Genomic DNA, 12,420 nt, shown 5'->3' on the forward strand with positions numbered 1-12,420 from the left:
GATGTATTGCATGTCCCATGGTTACCTTTTAATATCTCTCCTTTTGTTTTATTTGTTTTATTTTAATTTTTTTTAACTAATTGTGTGTTTCTTTTTTTTACTTACTCTCTGCATTTTTGCACTTTACTGTGAAGCACTTTGGTGCGGCTCAGCGGTCTGTAAATCGTGCTATAGAAATAAACTTGACTTTGACTTTGACTGGATAGCGTTAAGTGGTTCTACGGAAATCCTTAAGTAGGTATACTGTGTTGGCCTGGTATCATGCAGACTACACCCCTGTGCACGCATACAAACACACACACACACACACACACACACACACACACACAGACACACAAAATATCTACTCACATGCCAAAATAAAAACATAGATGGAGATTTTAAATGGTAAATGGTAAAAAGTTATGATTTTTAATAAGGCATTTGAGTGTGTTGTTAACAGCAGCATTTCTTGTGCACACACAGGTCAGCATTACACTGAGGACAGGAGTGATGGGCATCTTTGCAGCTCTTTGAGAAGAAAGGGATCAGGCAGCATCCACACACTATCCTGCAAGAGTGAAAAGAGGTCAGCGTGTGTGTGTGTGTGTGTGTGTGTGTGTGTGTGTGTGTGGGATCAGGCAGCATCCACAAACTATCCTGCAAGAGGGACATCAAAATCTATTTGGTATTGTTTTATAGTATTAAATAGAGGTCGTGAAAATGCCCTTAAAACAACCTAGAGCTCATAGGGTTAGATTTTATTACATCAGCAGTTTTGCAGTGTAATCAGTTTGTGCAGTATGTGTGTGTGTGTGTGTGTGTGTGCGCGCGTATATGCTTACCCAAAACAGAACATTAGGGTGCACATACTCCAAGAGAAACATCCTTTTGTGTAACGGACTTTAGTCTCCACACGCTGTCTGCAGTTGCTGCAGGTGGTGATGGTGGGTCTGCTCCCCAGTTTGCTGGAGGCAATCGCCACGTTTCCTGGAACGGCTGTACAAACAACACCAGCCTTGTATGACATGGCACCAAAACATCTGTACAAAACAACACACATACTACACAACACACACAAATACACCTGGGCAAAACAACACTAACTCTACACAACACCAAAACACCTGTACAAAATATCTTAAAGTCTACTCAACACTAACTCAGTCTCTAAATAACACTGGCTCTGAATGATCAACACTAACTCAGTCTCTAAATTAACACTAGCTCTGAGTGATCAACACTAACTCAGTCTCTAAATTAACACTGGCTCTGAATGATCAACACTAACTCAAACTCTAAATTAACACTGGCTCTGAAGGATCAATACTAACTCAGTCTCTAAATTAACACAGGCTCTGAATGATCAACACTAACTCAGACTTAAGCAATAAGCCCCGAGAGGCCGTGGGTTATACTGTATAATCGAACAGCTAAGGGGCGTTGTTAGGCACGACGCGAAGCGGAGTGCCTAAAACCCCCTTAGCTGTTCGATTATACAGTATAACCCACGGACTCGAGTGGCTTATTGTTTTTCTAAAACGGTTACTACGTCGATCTAGCAAGATTTCATGAAACGAAGGCACAGCAACGACAATGTAACGACAATGTATCCATAGATAATCTTTCTTCCGCCAAGAAATATATTCCCTCCTTATGAATGGTTGCCATGCAACAACAAGACGCAGCCACTGCTAGTTTTGTGCTAGCGCATTACTATAGAACGAAATGCGGTCAAGGTGTGAGTTTATCATGATATTTACAACGGCATCGAACGCGATTCAGCCAATCACAATCAAGGACCGGAACTATCCGTTTTAGAATCTAAATTAACACAGGCTCTGAATGATCACCACTAACTCAGACTCTAAATTAACACTGGCTCTGAATGATCAACACTAACTCAGTCTCTAAATTAACACAGGCTCGGAATGATCAACACTAACTCAGACTCTAAATTAACACTGGCTCTGAGTGATCAACACTAACTCAGTCTCTAAATTAACACTGGCTCTGAGTGATCAACACTAACTCAGTCTCTAAATAACACTGGCTCTGAATGATCATCACTAGCTCAGTCTCTAAATAACACTGGCTCTGAATGATGAGAGACTCACTCATGTTCACCAGAGACTGGAGCCTTAACCAAATCAACACTAAGACGTTTTGTTAAAACAACAGTTGCTCTCTTAAACCAGCACTGACATTATACATAAAGTTAACACTAACTCTGTGTGATGAGAGCTGCACTGTTGACCAGAGCAGGGGTCTAGGTGACCACAGTGACTCTTTGTTTTTTTTTTCTTACACAATATGTGTTGTAAATAACACAATGTGTGTTGTTTTAAACACATGTCTGTGTCAGATAAGGACAACACAGTTTGTGTTGTTCCAACACATTCTTTTTCTTATTTGTTACACAATATGTCTTGAAAATAACACAAACTGTGTTGTTTTTAACACATCTCTGTGTCCAGATAGGGACAACACAGTTTATGTAAGGTACATCACATTGCTTTTGTTATTTTGTTACACAATATATCGAGGGCTGAGAACCAAAGGGGCATAAGTGACATGTCACCAACTTTACAGGAGAGCCAAAACAAATCTAACTGCTTCTATATGTTCACAGTTAAAGACCTTTGGTTTTTGTTCAATATATTTATAAATATTTTACTTATAGAATTGTGTCAGCTAAGCAAGCTCATCAAGAGCTTTCAGGTGATATATATAACTCAATTTTGACCAAAATGTCACTTACGCCCCTTTGGTTCTCAGCCCTCGATATGTTGAAAACAACAGAACTTGTGTTGTTTTTAACACATTTGTTTTGAGAGTGTACGTGATCATCAATAACGCTATGGATGAGAGATGCACTGTTGACTACATGATCATCACTAACACCTTGTCCTAACCGAACGCGATGCGAGCGAACATTAGCGATAAAATCCATTTAATTCCATTGTTTTCAATTGGAGTGTCCAGACTGAAGCGATGCGAGCAGCGCGACGTTTTTAAGAGTACTTTTGTCGGACGCCCCGTTTCTATTTTCTTTTTGTCGCTCGTATTGCTCTACTATTCTGAATGAGAAATATGGAATCCCGTGACGCAACACAATGGCATATTTGATGAGAGATGCTGTCCACTATGTGCTCATCACTAACACTATGGATGCACTGTCCACTATGTGCTCATCACTAACACTATGGATGCACTGTCCACTATGTGCTCATCACTAACACTATGGATGCACTGTCCACTATGTGCTCATCACTAACACTATGGATGCACTGTCCACTATGTGCTCATCACTAACACTATGGATGCACTGTCCACTATGTGCTCATCACTAACACTATGGATGAGAGATGCTGTCCACTATGTGCTCATCACTAACACTATGGATGCACTGTCCACTATGTGCTCATCACTAACACTATGGATGCACTGTCCACTATGTGCTCATCACTAACACTATGGATGCACTGTCCACTATGTGCTCATCACTAACACTATGGATGCACTGTCCACTATGTGCTCATCACTAACACTATGGATGCACTGTCCACTATGTGCTCATCACTAACACTATGGATGAGAGATGCTGTCCACTATGTGCTCATCACTAACACTATGGATGCACTGTCCACTATGTGCTCATCACTAACACTATGGATGCACTGTCCACTATGTGCTCATCACTAACACTATGGATGCACTGTCCACTATGTGCTCATCACTAACACTATGGATGCACTGTCCACTATGTGCTCATCACTAACACTATGGATGAGAGATGCTGTCCACTATGTGCTCATCACTAACACTATGGATGCACTGTCCACTATGTGCTCATCACTAACACTATGGATGCACTGTCCACTATGTGCTCATCACTAACACTATGGATGCACTGTCCACTATGTGCTCATCACTAACACTATGGATGCACTGTCCACTATGTGCTCATCACTAACACTATGGATGCACTGTCCACTATGTGCTCATCACTAACACTATGGATGAGAGATGCTGTCCACTATGTGCTCATCACTAACACTATGGATGAGAGATGCTGTCCACTATGTGCTCATCACTAACACTATGGATGAGAGATGCTGTCCACTATGTGCTCATCACTAACACTATGGATGCACTGTCCACTATGTGCTCATCACTAACACTATGGATGCACTGTCCACTATGTGCTCATCACTAACACTATGGATGAGAGATGCTGTCCACTATGTGCTCATCACTAACACTATGGATGCACTGTCCACTATGTGCTCATCACTAACACTATGGATGCACTGTCCACTATGTGCTCATCACTAACACTATGGATGAGAGATGCTGTCCACTATGTGCTCATCACTAACACTATGGATGCTGTCCACTATGTGCTCATCACTAACACTATGGATGCACTGTCCACTATGTGCTCATCACTAACACTATGGATGCACTGTCCACTATGTGCTCATCACTAACACTATGGATGCACTGTCCACTATGTGCTCATCACTAACACTATGGATGCACTGTCCACTATGTGCTCATCACTAACACTATGGATGCACTGTCCACTATGTGCTCATCACTAACACTATGGATGCACTGTCCACTATGTGCTCATCACTAACACTATGGATGAGAGATGCTGTCCACTATGTGCTCATCACTAACACTATGGATGCACTGTCCACTATGTGCTCATCACTAACACTATGGATGCACTGTCCACTATGTGCTCATCACTAACACTATGGATGCACTGTCCACTATGTGCTCATCACTAACACTATGGATGCACTGTCCACTATGTGCTCATCACTAACACTATGGATGAGAGATGCTGTCCACTATGTGCTCATCACTAACACTATGGATGCACTGTCCACTATGTGCTCATCACTAACACTATGGATGAGAGATGCTGTCCACTATGTGCTCATCACTAACACTATGGATGAGAGATGCTGTCCACTATGTGCTCATCACTAACACTATGGATGAGAGATGCTGTCCACTATGTGCTCATCACTAACACTATGGATGCACTGTCCACTATGTGCTCATCACTAACACTATGGATGCACTGTCCACTATGTGCTCATCACTAACACTATGGATGCACTGTCCACTATGTGCTCATCACTAACACTATGGATGCACTGTCCACTATGTGCTCATCACTAACACTATGGATGCACTGTCCACTATGTGCTCATCACTAACACTATGGATGAGAGATGCTGTCCACTATGTGCTCATCACTAACACTATGGATGCACTGTCCACTATGTGCTCATCACTAACACTATGGATGCACTGTCCACTATGTGCTCATCACTAACACTATGGATGAGAGATGCTGTCCACTATGTGCTCATCACTAACGCCAAAGATCGTGTAGTTACTAAGATGAATCATAAAGGGGTTTTTTCAATGGAACAAAATAGCAGCACTTCCTGCCTCCTAAAGGGGCGTGTTCAGTGACGAAATAATCGGTTTAGAAAGGTGTAGAATTATTTCTCCCATATAAATACCTCCGTTTGCCTCCTAAATGGGAGTGGCAGTTGCGTCACAATGAAACCAGAATGTACCCTCATATGAATCGTCTCGCTTTATAAACCGTCTCTGCTAACGCTATGGATGAGAGACTCACCACCAGTCGGAGTGTTGGTCTGGATGACCACAGGGGGCTGGGCTACCATCACAGGGGGCTGGACTACCATCACAGGGGGCTGGGCCACCATGACAGGGGGCTGGGCCATCATCACAGAGGGCTGGGCCATCATGATGCCAGGAGATGCCTGAAACATGTCTGTGGTTGTGTGTGTGTGTGTGTGTGTGTGTGTGTGTGTGTGTTTGTTATATCAGTGAGTCTGGTGGGGTTGGTTAGAAAGCTGTTTGTGATTGTGTGTGTGTCTATTGGGGTTAGAAAGCTGTGTGTATGTGTGTGTGTGTGTGTGTGTGTGTGTGTGTGTGTGTGTGTGTGTGTGTGTGTGCGTGTGTGTGTGCGTGAGAGAGAGAGAGAGAGAGAGAGAGAGAGAGAGAGAGAGAGAGAGAGAGAGAGAGAGAGAGAGAGAGAGAGAGAGAGAGAGAGAGAGAAAATGGTGGGGTTAGAAAGTTGTGCATGGGTAGTTCCAAAGGTATTCCACAACAACTAGTTTGGCAGTTCACTTCTCAGTATTGTTCCGATAAAGATGAAAGTTTGACAGTTCACTTCTCAGTATTGTTCCGATAAAGATGAGAGTTTGACAGTTTATCTCTCAGTATTGTTCCGATAAAGATGAGAGTTTGACAGTTTATCTCTCAGTATTGGTGTGCCTGGATGGTGCCAGAGATCTCACTGAGACATCTTGATGAAGTTTAGATTGCACACCAACACCAAAAGCCAGTCTGTGGGCGTGCACCAGGCCTCTGTAGTTTTCATACCAACACCAAAAGCCAGTCTGTGGGCGTGCACCAGGCCTGTGTAGTTTTCATAGCAACACCAAAAGCCAGTCTGTGGGCCTGATGGAAATATGATCTACCCACCTCTATGCAGTTGATCCAGCAGGATGGAAATATGACCTACCCACCTAGGGTTGGGCATCGATAACCGGTTCCGTCTTGGAACCGGGTTTAACAAATTAATCAATTCCATCGACATCGTACGTCTTTTTTGTTATCGATTCCCTTAACGATTCCCTCAGCCTGCATGACGTCGGACTTTTTCTGGTTTTCCTGAAATGTTGTGTTACTTTGCCAAACTGTATATAAGTAACCCCCTTGGCCCGCTCTCTCTCCCTCTCCCTCTCTCGTGCGCGCTCAATGGACACAAGCCCCTTGACATGCACAATTTTTCTGGGTCCAGCTGCTTCAAATGCTCCCAGAGCTGCTTGTTTCCCCCCCATAGACAGCAAAAAAATACTAATATATATATATATAATTAGTTGCAGCGGGCGAAGTGCAAAATGCGCACCATTCGTTTCTGTCGGATTGCTCACGAACTTCACACTGATATTACACTTGACAGAGCGCGATCTTTCTGATGGCAGCCTATTATTATTATTAGGCTACATTAATGCAATTAATTTGTATAATAAGCCATTCCCGAGTAGCCTATTCCAGTTTTTAAATTGCGATAGGCCTACATTTCTACTAGTTCTCCAACTTCAGGCAGTAGGCCACTGACAGGTGGTTTAGTTATGTCCGCTTTGTTAACTTGACAGCGAGCGAAGATATTCTATTCTGTCAAAAGGGCCACTGCTGATGAGCTATTCAACATTCTCAACAATTACCCTATAGTTTATCTGGCAGAATATGACATCAAATGGGAAAACTGGATGGCATACAGACGATATAGCAGGTAAAAGAAATGGCCTGCAGACCGTGATAGAGGAGGATAGCGCCCGATGCGCAACGGACGGACTCTTTCATTCATAAGGAAGCGCTCGCGTCCTGACCTGACTAAGATTTTGAACGAGGTTGTGCTTCATTTAGCCTATAATACAATGGTAGCCTATAGTTGGCCCTTTTTCTGTATTTTTGGAAATCAGCTTTTTTTTGAAGCAAGGATGACAAAAACTGACGATATTGGTCATTGATTTAGATTTGTATTTTCTCTATTTCTGAACTGATATTTAGGCCTATCTATAGCCTAACTGTTATTTGTTACTGAAGTATATTTAGCAAGTGACATTATGTCAATAAATTTGACAATTTTGAGCTTGACCAAGGCTACTACTTTCTTAGAGTGATGATGGACAGGTGGGGCTCGAGAAAGCCCCCTTGATCAAAGTTTGAGAACCACTGCAGGCTATGTAGCTGATGAATTTGTTGTCCATACCTGATGTCATTAATGACATACTATTAATTCATGTTTATTAATGAGATTTTCATGTATAATTAATGCATGAGTTAATGAATTAACTCATGATAATTCATGACATTTAGTTAACATGAATTCATGTGTAATTACTTTTCTTTTTTCTCCATGACGGTGATGTCCAAAATTTTGTCTGACAAAAAGTCATCATGATCATGCTTAATTAATCATGATTCATGATGATGTGCAAACCGTACTTAATGCTTAAGATGATGAGCTATTTATGTATTAATTCATTAATGACAATCAGTGAATTCATGTTAAGTCATAATGATTCATGATATATTAATGGATTAACTAATGCGTAATTCATGCATTAATTCATGCATTAGTTCATGAGAATTCATGTACCCTTATTATAAAGTGTTACCTATTTATCTGTTTTTTATATGTTTTCACTCTTTATTTACGGTATTTTTCGATCGTCTTGTGCTTTTCTCAATATTTATTTTGCTACTTCAAGTTGGCTGATGCCACAGCGAGTATGTCCACTGGGTTGAAGACCGCAGGCGAGGGCTTCACATCCTCCATCCATGAAGCACTGCACTTCACCGTCTGGTCAGGACAGCTGAGGACCTGGCTACCAACTGCGGGCGACCTGGCTACCACCCGCGGGCGACCTGGCTACCAACTGCGGGCGACCTGGCCACCAACTGCGGGCGATGTGCTGCTGCCGCGACTGCTGAACTGCTGCTGGCCTGCGAGCTGCCATGCTCTGCAGCGCTGCTGGCGATGGAGCCCGGAGGCAAACTGTTGCTGTCGGGGGTCCTCCGAATTGCTGATCTGCAGGGTCGCTCTCTGCTTCTGCTGCTACTGCTTCGGTGCTCTCCAGACGGCCTGCCTAGCGCCGTCTTCGTATGGTCTGATAGCTAGGCTAGCTGTGCGTCTTCATTGCCCTGGGACTTCCGTCTGACTTGAGTGCAGTCGATTGGACTAAGTTGACGTGGACTTTTCTGTTTTTTTGTTTGTTTTATTATTTATTTGACATTTGTTTATTTGTTTGTATGTCTTGGTGTCACGGGTACGCTGGCGATTACGCCACTCCGTCCGGCATCTTGTCTTGTTATTTTGTGAATTTGTTTTGTTTGTTGTGTTCTCATGGGTACGCTGGCAACTACGCCACTCCGTTTCGGCACTGTCTCTGTGTTCTGTGAAGCGCTTTGGGTTGCACTGCAGTGCACGTTTAAATGCGCTATATAAATAAAATTACCTTACCTTACCTACCTTAACGGTGTGTGGAACAGTGTGCGGAAGGTGTCGCACGTCTTCCCCTCGTTTGTCGTGAGTGGGCGTTTCGTTTGAATTGTCAGTTAGCAGTTCATAAGCAGTTCGTTTTAACTTGTCTCAAGTGTTTCTCACAAATGAACCACCATTTTAGGCATGTATTTAACAGCATACGAAAATATCAATAGCCTACACAAACTATGCAAGCCATTTTGAAATCTTGTTTTATTTAAACTACTCAATGCAATCTCAAATCCTCACCAGAAACACCAACAGTCAATGTATTTCTCCAAATCCAAGTTTAGTTTATTTTATGGACAACTAGCTGGTCGTGGAAGAGCTCGTTTAAACATGAATTTGACTTGTATACGGAACCAAGTTTCACGGGCACTGTTGTACTACAACGACGAACCTACTACCTCGTGCTTTCATTGGACAGAAGGCTCGCGTTCAGCGGACTCATTTGCATAGAGCTGGGGATCGGCCAGCTTTTCTGTCGCGCGACAGGTTTTCAAATGCAGCGCTGCCTTCCCGGAATGCTTTGCGGGTCCGTTAAAGTCGCTTGACTTTAAATGAATTGTCTTTAGATGTGAGAGGGTCTGAGACAGTAGTCTTTCAAAAATCTTTTCCAAATCTTTGCAAAGTCTGTCAATGTAAGGTAGGCTTAATTTGCAAACCCAGTCCCTGGTCAGACCTTTCTAAAAACATGTTGTAGTCTAAAAGTATTCTAAATGTGTAGTATACGTGTGCAAACACCTCTCTATACACATAGAGACCAACAAAACATTAAGGGTAATTTTAGTGTTTATACCCTGACCCAACAGAATTACCACAACCTACATGGTTATTTTAAAGGATAAAGGTGCTCTGTCATATACAGTTTGGGGTAATGCCAATAGTGTGCCTACTGGAAACTTAGATTTGAATTACAGTTTTTTACGATTGTTTACACACTAAAAATTTTTTTTTCACACAATTAGCAAAATTTTACTCCAAGGAGCAAAACACCTCCACAGATTTGCACAACATTACACACAATGTCTGCTTCACCCTTTTTGCAAAACATTACACACAGTGATTTGTAAAACTCTACACACATTTCCACACCTTAGACACAGATAAGGATTGTGAGGCTACTTCCTTGTCATTACAAAGCCCCGGATTGCCAATGGCTACACTAATGCACGAATTGGATAATCACATCCACCAGGTGTGTAAGCACACATGTGCAAAATTGAAAACGCAGCACTCAGGTGTGCTATACAGTCTTGTTGCTTTTGCAGTAGTTGCTCTTCAGAGTCAAAGTGTATGTACTTTATGCAGTAGTTTTTGTTTGTCTACAGATTTTATTTGTTCAATTGATTTCATTGTTGGTTGATTACTGTAACTGATTATGGTTAGAAATACTGTAAGTATTGAAAAAAATACTTGAAATATTCAGTCAAGTGCAAGTTTATAGACCTATTTATGTACACTTTCCCTATGTCGAACTAATCATGAAGAATGTTGTGGGTTTGTCACTATTTTTTGGACATCTAAATGATCCCTTACATAACAATGTCTGGGCAAAAATCTAGCACATGCTATTTCCTCATTTTTCCTTTTACAAATGCGTTTTGCATTTATCCCTGCAGTGTGAAACTGGCTGCAATAGTGTCTGATCATTGAGGACTGTGTGTATGTTTTGACTGAAGTGTGTTTGTTTTGACTGAAGTGTTTCATTTTGCAAAGAATCTAGGAATTATGCAAACTGAGTGTGGCGTTTGGATACCTGTGCTTAAATTTTGTTAAAAAGAACTCGGTTTGAAAAATTGTGTGTAAGCAATTGAAAAAAACTGTAATAAGACATCAGCTCACTATATTCATCATAAATAGACAAGGGAAAAACACCTCACACCACTGCAGCTTGTGATCACACATTACGATTTACCCAGCTGAAATCATGCGTACATGTTACATTTTAATGTGAAATTACCTGGGCAGTGAGCACTTCTCTTCAGTTGACTGGTTATCTTCAGTTCACTTGGTGACTCTCCCTCTGTGTTCGTGTTGTTTCCCTGTTCTTAAATATGCCGTCAAGTTAAGGTGTGTCACAAGTCACATGGCTTCCCAGAAAAGCATAGCATTTACAAAAAGCTAAACGTGATCATGGGGAATGCAACAATTGGTTCTGAAAGTTGGATAATCAAGTGATCATAAAATTACGATAAAAAGACAAAAAAGAGTAAAACAGCAATAGAAAATAAAACGAGAGAAAGATGTGTTAATGTGTGAGTGTGTGAGTGTGTGTGTGTGTGTGTGAGAGAGAGAGAGAGAGAGAGAGAGAGAGAGAGAGAGAGAGAGAATGAATAGTCTCAAAGGCATTCTGAAGTATTCAAACATCAAACCAGTTTGACTCAGTATTCTGCCAACTTTGATGTTTTGCAAACTTGGATGTGTGGGTGTTGTCCTTATTCTACACTGTAAAAAATGATTCTCCCTTTGTGTTATCTTAACTTCTATTCTTTTGTTAAGTTGAATATGGTGTTGGTGATTTGCCCTTGGTGTTATCTTAACTTATTTTTCTTTTGTCAAGTTGACTATTCCCCATTGTATTACTAACCTGACTTTCGCCAGATCCTGTAGTTCGCTGTCTGCTTCACACAAGGATCTGGGACTTCTCGATAGGAGATGTATTTCTGAAGGCGGGTCCTTGTAAAACATCCTCGCATGTGATTTGATAAACCACTTGCCTGTTATCTGGAATGACGTGGCTTCTTCAAGAGGGAGAGGGGAAAAGAGGGAGGGGGAGAAAACTGCATAGTTCCCCTTTAACATGTCAAGAAATTCAGACTGATAATGTTCACATCCCAGGGTGCTTTGAAGGGGTGATATAATGCAAAACAGAGTTCAAGAACGGCAGTTTGGTATGTAGGCTACATTATACATACTGGAAAACTCAAAATCCCATTGTCACCTCCTTTGTATAGCCTGGAAAACCAGCGCCAACTGCTGGACGGCAAAATGTTTTGCCTGCATTTGGGTCTGGCCTCGGACCATTGAACATTTTGAAAACACTGCCCTGAATCTGGCAGATGGCAACTAAACCAATCACAACGCAGAGATGTGTTTTGAATCAACGCGGGCGGGGCAGAGGGCTCTGGGGCGGGGTTTTGAGGGAGCGTTGGCCTATAGGCACAGACACGGTTTGAAAGACAACGGGTTGTGCTCATCAACAATGTTCCGTTGTATCCATTGATCGAGGCCAGACTAAATTAGACATCCAATCCATTTAGGCTGGTTTATCAGGCTATCCTTTGTATGGAAATCTTCCAACTTCATGATAACCTAAGACTTGC

The 12,420-nt window shown here is 41.9% G+C and overlaps 1 long non-coding RNA gene across 1 annotated transcript; it reads right to left on the minus strand.

Moving 5' to 3' along the window:
- Window positions 1-390: 390 nt before the first annotated feature.
- LOC134081131 (uncharacterized) lies at window positions 391-11,274 on the minus strand. The gene is made up of 4 exons (XR_009939455.1): window positions 11,058-11,274; window positions 5,651-5,930; window positions 825-978; window positions 391-550 (listed from the first exon to the last, which is right to left on the minus strand). It is a non-coding gene; the product is annotated as an uncharacterized LOC134081131 (long non-coding RNA).
- Window positions 11,275-12,420: the final 1,146 nt, after the last annotated feature.

Source organism: Sardina pilchardus, chromosome 1, assembly GCF_963854185.1.
Source record: "Sardina pilchardus chromosome 1, fSarPil1.1, whole genome shotgun sequence".
Taxonomy (NCBI): Eukaryota; Metazoa; Chordata; class Actinopteri; order Clupeiformes; family Clupeidae; genus Sardina; species Sardina pilchardus.